This window comes from Molossus molossus, unplaced genomic scaffold, assembly GCF_014108415.1.
Source record: "Molossus molossus isolate mMolMol1 unplaced genomic scaffold, mMolMol1.p scaffold_m16_p_13, whole genome shotgun sequence".
In the NCBI taxonomy this organism is placed as follows: domain Eukaryota; kingdom Metazoa; phylum Chordata; class Mammalia; order Chiroptera; family Molossidae; genus Molossus; species Molossus molossus.
The window spans coordinates 50,811,490-50,819,976 of record NW_023425348.1 but is presented as its reverse complement, the minus strand read 5'-3'; the positions used below and the strand labels follow the sequence as shown (position 1 = coordinate 50,819,976).

General features: G+C 39.7%; 1 pseudogene; it reads left to right on the top strand.

The window, feature by feature from the left end:
- The first annotated feature begins 2,132 nt into the window (after window positions 1-2,132).
- On the top strand, window positions 2,133-2,572 carry LOC118628485 (annotated as a pseudogene).
- Window positions 2,573-8,487: the final 5,915 nt, after the last annotated feature.

Genomic DNA, 8,487 nt, shown 5'->3' with positions numbered 1-8,487 from the left:
TGCAACTGGAGTGTGCCACTATCTACCTCTTCTTGTCCTGTCAACTCTGGTCATGAACCCATATGCAGTCACTGAGTGTCTGTGTTACCAGCTCACAAGCTCCTTTCACTTCCATTCCCCATCAGAATTATCCTGGATAAGTTCAAAGTTAAAGCCCATGTTTTAATTGGATTGCTTTAATTGGATTGCTTGTCTTCCTTTTGTTGAGTTGTATGAGTACTTTACAAATTTTGGATATTAACCCCTTATCCAATGTGTCATTGGCTCAATGTATCAAAGAACCAATGTTCTTCCAAAGACTGGGTTCCCTTTTCATTGTGATGCTCATTTCTTTTGCTGTGCAGAAGCTTTTTAGTTTGATGTAGTGCCATTTATTGATTTTTTTCCTTTGTTTCTCTTGCCCTAGGCAATGTATCGGTGAAAATTCTGCTATGTGTCATGTGTGCAATTTGCTGTTTATATTTTCTTCTAGGATTTTTATGGTTTCACGACTTACACTTAAGAGGAACTGAATAGACACATCTCCAAATAGGACATGCAAATGGCCAAGAGACATATGAAAAAATACTCAGCGTCACTAATCATCAGAGTGTTGCAAATTAAAATAACTGTGAAGTATCATCTTACACCTGCCAGAGTGGTTGCCATCAACAAATCATCAAACAACAAATTCTGGCGAGGGTGTGGAGAAAAGGGGACTCTAGTACACTGCGTGTGGGAATGCAGACTACTGCAGCCACTATGGTGTTTCCTCAAAAAATTAAAAATGGAACTGCCATTTGACCCAGTGATCCAACTTCTAGGAATATATCCTAAGAAGTCTGAAACACCAATCAGAAAGAATTTATGCACCCCTATGTTTATAGCAGCACTATTTACAATAGCTAAGATCCAAAAACTGCCCAAGTGTCCATCAGGAGATAAGTGGATAAAAAAGCTGTGGTACATTTACACAATGGAATATTATGCAGCTGTTAGAAAGAAAGACCTCTTACCTTTGAGAGGACATGGAAGGACCTGGAGAGTATTATGCTAAGTAAAATCAGCTAGTCAGAGAAAGACAAATATCACATGATCTCACTTAATTGTGGAATATAATGAACAAAATAAGCTGACCATCAAAATAGATCCAGAGACATGGAAGTAGGGAACAGACTGACAAACCTCAGAGGGAAGGGGGATGGAAGGGAGGAAAGAGATAAGCCAAAGAACTGATATGCATGTATGCATAACCAATGAACACAGATTAACAGTGGTGAAGGCAGGGGGCAGGGAGCTGAAGTGGGGAGGAAAGGGTCAATGGAGGGGAAAAGGAAGGACATCTGTGATACTTTCAACAATAAGGATAAACTTAATAAATAACTAAATAAAAATTAATTGGTATTCTCACAGAATAAATCTCAGATATACTGTCAGTAAATAGTAAATACTTCAAACCAGAGAGGAAAAAATAGCAGAGGACATTCATCACACCTTAGGAGAGGTGTGATGGGCACAATAAGAGAAATGATCAAGAATCAGGATGAATATTAGGAGATATATTAACTATGTTGAAATTAAAACCTCTTGTCCATAAGAATCCAAACCCAAAAGTTAAAACAAAACCAGCAAAAATGTTTATTGAAAACTGGACAAATAGAGTTGAAATATAAATAGGCAAAAACACTTTAGAACTGTTGACATTAACTACTAAAATTGGAGATATGCCCCCAGACCCAGATCTTGGTTTTCAATACCATTCTCCAGTAAGAGGAAACAGGGCTCCTTGGAGAAATGGCTGATTCTAGGGCTGGGGCAGGGAATATACAAGCTGAGCCCAGAGCTTCTTGCAGTGCCAGAATATAAGGAAAAGGGCGGGGCACATCAAAAAGACACAGGAGCCAACCCAAAAGAGGTCCCAATGTCAAAGTAAATTATAATACTGGACTATAACTCAAACTATAAAGTATCGGACATTTGCTTATCCAGGAGCGTTGATGCCTACAGAGCTCCCTAGAACTCAGCTGCAATAGTGTCCCTGCACAGAAGATCAGCAACTGTTAAGTAAGTCTCCTAGGTCCCTTGGAGGTGTCGCCCCTGCTTAGGCACCACTGGATAAGAGTTGGCAACGCCAGGAAGCAGCTGGTACTGCCATGCCCAAGACTAAAGGTAAAGGAGTTGTAAAACGCAGGCATAGAGGTAAGGATGAGAATGAATCTGAAATAAAAGAGGATTGGTCTTTAAAGAGGATGGACAAGAGTATGCTCAGGTAATCAAAATGTTGGTAAGTGGACCATTAGAAGCAATGTGCTTTTATGGTGTAAAGAGGTTATGTCATATTAGAGGAAAATTGCGAAGAAAGGTTTGGATAAATACCTCAGACATTACAATGGTTAGTCTGCTAGACTATCAGGATAATAAAGCTGATATACTTTTTAAGTACAATGCATATAAAGCTATAAGTCTGAAGGCATACAGCAAGCTTCCAAAAGATGCTAAAATCAATGAAACAGATACATTTGGTCCTGGAGATTAAAATGAAATCTAGTTTGATGATACTGGAGATGAGAGAGACGACATTGATAATATCTAAATTGAACTCAAAGTTCTGAGTATTATTCTACAGTTTGGATTTTGGCCATCACCTGTTAAGAAGACTAAAATTTCAGCATGAATGCAGTTTGCTGAGGCGCACTAATTTATCTTTACTGCCTTAAAGTATTTATAATATTTCTTGAAGTGAAATGTTAACACTTTTTTCTTTTGACATAATGGAACTTAGGGATAAAAGACCACAATATCTGTTAAAACTATAGAAAGGAAAGGAGAGAAAGAGTGAATAAAAGAAATGCTTTCCAGTTAATGGATGTTTTGAATAAATTGCCTATCATCTTGGTCAGTGATAAGTCCTAGCTCCAACTAATTTCTTTTCAGAGTCTTTCTGTATGTTCCAGTTACCCAGCTGTTCTCTATGAATTTTGATAAAACGTATGAAGGCAGAAATCTACATATAAAGCCAAGAAAAGGGACTATTTTCTAATTTACGTAGCTGTATTTATGTTTGATAACATTCTTTCTTTCATTCCCTGTTGTCACCATCCAAAAACGTATTTCCAGAGTGCAGACTTTAGATCGTGGATTTGAGTAGCAATTTTGAACTTATAAGATGAGTAGTTGCAAAAATTTTAACATGAGCCCTAGCCGGTTCGGTTCAGCGGTTAGAACGTCGGCCTGCGGTCCTGAGAGACCCGGGTTCGGTTCCCGCTAAGGGCGCGTACCTCGGTTGCAGTTTGTCTCCGGTCCTGGTCGGTTGTGCGGGTGGCAGCCACTCGATGTGTCCCTTTCACATCGATGTTTCTCTCTCTCTCTCTGTTCCTCTCTCTCCCTCCCACTCTACCTGAACAAAAAATGGAAAAATGTCCTCGGGTGAGGATAAAAAAAAAAAAAATTTTAACATGAGTAGTTGTAAAAATTCAATGCTAGGTAATACCCAATTAACTCAACATTGGAAGTACTGATATACTAGTTGACAGTTTTTTTTTACTTAATGTGTACAAAATTTCTTAAATGAGGCAACTTTAAATGACAGAATAAATAAAATAAATTTTACTATACAAAATAGGTTGTGTTAAAAGTACATCATTTTATTGTCATAAACTCATATGCATTTGTAACCTACAGTTTTGGGCTTTCGGAACAATTAAAATGCAATGTATAAATGAAAAATTAATTTCATAATAAACTGGTGTAAGAAAAAGGAAGAAACCACAGCCAAGAAGTATAATAAAACGTCACATTGAGTATATTTTGGCTTCAAAAAAATTAAGTATCCATGAGTCCATACTGACATAGATAAATGACTGAATAAACAAGTAAATACGTTGGGAGAGAGACAAATGTCTCTTAATTACAAATGCTTTACTGTACCTATTTCCTCCTCCAGGAGGTAGATTATAACCCCAACCCACCCCCCTCTCACCAGTGTAGACAGTGCTTAATGATTTGCTAAGTGGAGAAACGTGATCAACACTGGCCCCTCCTGGTGATCAAGGTTAGTATCAGTCGGTAGTCATTGCAGACAGTATGCACTATTGCTAAGATGAGCTGCGAGTGATATGCCACCACTGTGATATTCCTCTCCAAAACCCACAATCCCAGTCTAACTATGAGGAAAGCATCAAACAAACCCAAAATGAATAGCTAATACTTCTGAAAGCTATCAAGGTCATCAAAAACAAGAGAGAGAAACTGTCACAGACCAGAGTAAGGAGAAAAGATGACTAAATGTAATATAGTATCCTAGAAAGGATCTAAGCTTAGGTATACCTTGGAGATATCGTGGGTTTGGTTCCAAACCCCCATAGTAAAGTACCACAATAAAGTGAGTTGTAATCTTTTTTGCTGGTGGAATCTTGCCTTCAATTTATTATTATTTTTAAAACAACCTTGCCCAGCCGGTGTGGCTCAGTGGATTGAGCATCGTCCCATGGACTGAGAGGGAGGGTTAGATTACTGTCAGGGCACATGCCCAGATTGTGGGCTTGATACCCAGTAGGGGGCGTGCAGCCCATCGATGTTTCTTTCTCATATCAATATTTCTCTCTCTCTCTCCTTTCTCTAAAAAATAAATCAATAAAATGTTATTAAAAATTATTTATTAAATAAAATACATTTTAAAAAATTAATTTTAGAAAGCAAACTTTGTGAAGCACAATAAAGTGAGATACACCTGTAAAGTAAGTGAACCAGGATAAAACTAGTGAAAGCTGAATTGTGACCTAACTAATAATTTTAATTGCCTTAGTTGTTATAAATATACTATAGTAACACAGTTAAAAATTGGAAAAATTTGGGGAGGGGTATATGAAAACTCTTTCTGTAAATCTAAAACTATTAAAAAATAAATGTTTATTCTTTCTTGTTAATCCTCACTGGAGGATATTTTTCCATTGAGTTTTAGATAGAATGGAAGGGAGGAGAGTGAGGAAAAAAGGGAGGGAGGGGGGAGGGAGAAGGAGGGGGGAGAGAGAGAGTGTCATTTTGAGAGATTTGTTGCCCCCTGCAAGACCTTGACCTACTGGTGCCCTTGACTGGGAATTGAACCTGAAGTTTCACTGTTGCTTTAACCGGTGAGCCAAACCGACCAGGGCTAAATGGTTATTTTGTTAACCGGAGATCTGCATAATCCATGGCCTAGCAATTACACTCCTCAGAATTTACTCAATAGAAATGTATATGCAGGTAAACCAAGAGATATACAAAAATAATCACAGCACGCCCCACTGGTGTGGCTCAGTTGACCCATGCACCAAGAGGTCGCCAGTTCGATTCCCAGTCAGGGCACATGCCCAGGTTGTGGGTCTGATCCCAAGTAGGGGGCATGCAGGAAGCAGCCAGTTGATGTTCTCTCTCATCAATGTTTCTCTCTCTCTCTCTCCGTTCCTCTCTCTCTAAGATCAATAAAGAAAAAATAATTTAAAAAAAGAATGGTCACAACAGCATTATTTGTAATTTCAAAGCACTGGAAAAAATCCAAGAGTTTACCTATGCAGAATCAATAAATAAACTGGTAAATTCATACAATGAAATCCTACACGGGGGGAATTCCGGTCAAGATGGCAGGTAGGTAAATGCAGTATCACTTCCTCCCACAACCATATCCAAGTTACAACAAAACTACAGAACAACCACCATTCAAAACCGCCTGAAATCAAGCTGAATGGAAGTCCTACAACTACGGAATTAAAGAAGCTGCATCGAGACTGGTAGGAGGGGCGGCGGCGTGACGGGCTGGTCCCACACCCACGTGTGGTGGATAAAAATCAGGACACCTCGGCTGGGAAGGTCCTTCCTGAGGACTGAGGGGTCCCCGTCCCACACCAGGTGCCCTGCTCAGGGTTCCAGTGCCAGGAAGAGAAGTCCCCATAAATTCTGGCTGGAAAAACCAGCAGGAACTGAGGCTCAGGGAGGCTGATGGGCTGGAGCCCCAGGCAGCTCCTTAAAGGGCCCCGCGCATGGACTTATTGGACTCTCTCCCTCTAAGCTTGGAGGGGAGGCAGCTGGAGGGGCACCAGAGACATACAGGGAAGAGCTGTTTGGCACTGGAGCGAAGGCTAGAGAGGGGGCTTTCTCCGGGAAAAACGTGCTGTCAGAGGCCTTTGTTCCTTTGGTGAGCCCTTCCCTGGGGCGGCAGGCAGACACCATATCTGGGACTCCAGCAACCTGGCTCACACTGGTAGCCCCGCCCTGCTGACTCCCTGAGGCCCCGCCCCACCCCGCCCAACTTTCAGGCCCACCTAAGCTGTTGGCACTTGCTTAACCATAGGATTGGCCTGACTTGGATCCTGCTTCAGGTTTTCCTAAATTTTTTCAAACGAGCAGCATCTGGTCTCAGCGAGCCCCATACCGCTCGTTAAGTAATACACAGAAACAAACACAGGGAGGCAGCCAAAATGAGGAGACAAAGAAACAGGTTCCAAATGAAAGAACAGAACAAAACCCCAAGAAAAGAACTAAGGGAAATGGAGATAAGCAACCTAACAGATGCTGAGTTCAAAATACTGCTTATAAGGATGCTCAATGAACTCAGTGAGGGCCTCAAGAGCATAAAAAAGGACCAGTCAGAAATGATCGATGCACAGTTAGAAACAAAGGAGGCTTTAACTGAAATAAAGAATAATTTACACAGCTTCAAAAATAGAGTACGTAAATCCAAGGAGCAAACCAGCGATTTGGAATATAAGGAAGCAAAAAAACGCCCAATCAGAACAGCAAAAAGAAAAAAGAATCCAAAAAAATGAGGATAGTGTAAGGAGCCTCTGGGACAACCTCAAGCGTGCCAACATTCGCATCTTGGGGGTGCCGAAAGGAGAAGAGAGAGAACAAGAAATCGAAAACCTGTTTGAAATAATAATGGCAGAAAACTTTCCTAACTTGGGGAAGGAAACAGACATACAAGTCCAGGAAGCACAGAGAGTCCCAAACAAGATGAACCCCAAGAGGCCCACACCAAGACACATCATCATCAAAATGCAAAAGGTTCAAGACAAATAGAGAATCTTAAAAGCAGCAAGGGAAAGGCAGCTAGTTGCCTACAAGGGAGTTCCCATTAGGCTGTCAGCTGATTTCTCAAAAGAAACTTTGCAGGCCAGAAGGGAGTGGCAAGAAATATTCAGAGTGATGAAAACCAAGAACCTACAACCAAGATTACTCTATCCTGCAAAGCTGTCATTTAGAATCGATGGCCATATAAAGACTTTCCCAGACAAGAAAAAGTTAAAGGAGTTCATCACCACCAAACCGTTATTATATGAAATGATGAAGGGTCTTTTTGAAGAAAAAGATAAAATATATGAACAAACAAAATGGCAATGAATACATATCTATCAACAATGGAATCTACAAACAAAATGAACAGATAGAACAGAAACATTCTCATAGATACAGGGAACATTTTGTTGGTTGCCAGATGGGAGAGGGTTTGGGGGATTGGGTGAAAAAGGTGAAGGGATTAAGAAGTAGAAATTGGTTGCTAAACTGACAAACCTCAAAGGGAAAGGGGCTGGGGGGTGGGGGTGGGAAGAGATAAACCAAAGAATTTATATGCATAACCAATGGACACAGACAATAGTGTGGGAAAAGGCGGGAGGGAGGCGGGAGTGGGGAGGAGGGAGTCAATGGGGGAAAAAATGTGGAACATCTGTAATACATTCTACATTCAACAATAAAGATTAAAAAAAAAAAAAAAAAGAAAGAAATCCTAGACGGTAATGAAAATATATGATCTGCTACTGCACATACCACTAGAATGTATCTCAAAAACATCAGTGAAAGAAGTCGAGCCCAAAAAGATGATATACCATATATAATTCCATTTATTAAAAGCCCAAAACTAAAAATTAGAATACTAAACTATACTGTTTATGGATGCATGTATATGTGTCAAAGCCATTTTTAAAAAATGGGCCAGGGGTAAGGTAGTAACTACCATGAAAGTCGGTTTAATGTTTCCTCTACAGGGAAGGAGGTATCTGTGATCAGCAAGGTGTCCCTGGGACTTTTGAATGCTGGTAATGTGCTGTTCATCGACCTGGTGATGGTTTACATAGATGATCACTTGGTAATCACTCTCTAAATGACATATTTATGTTTAACGCATTCTTCTATATGAATCATAGTTCACACTAAAATATAGTTCTATTTTTTTTAAATATAATTGTAAAGAGGTTCATATCACCAGAAAGACATAATACACACCAAGATAAGCAAAACATTAAAAGCAAATTATTGCATATAACCTATTCACAGAGGAAAAAAAGGTAAATAAATGGCTAACAAATATTTCAGAAAAAGTTCAAATTTGAGCAGATATAAAAACTAATACAAACCAGGTGGTACCACTTCACCATTAATAAAAATGGCAAAAATAAGCTTTACAAAATAACACCATATAAGGATGAGAATGGGATGGAGCAGATATTGTTAGTATAAATGTTAATTGCTACACCT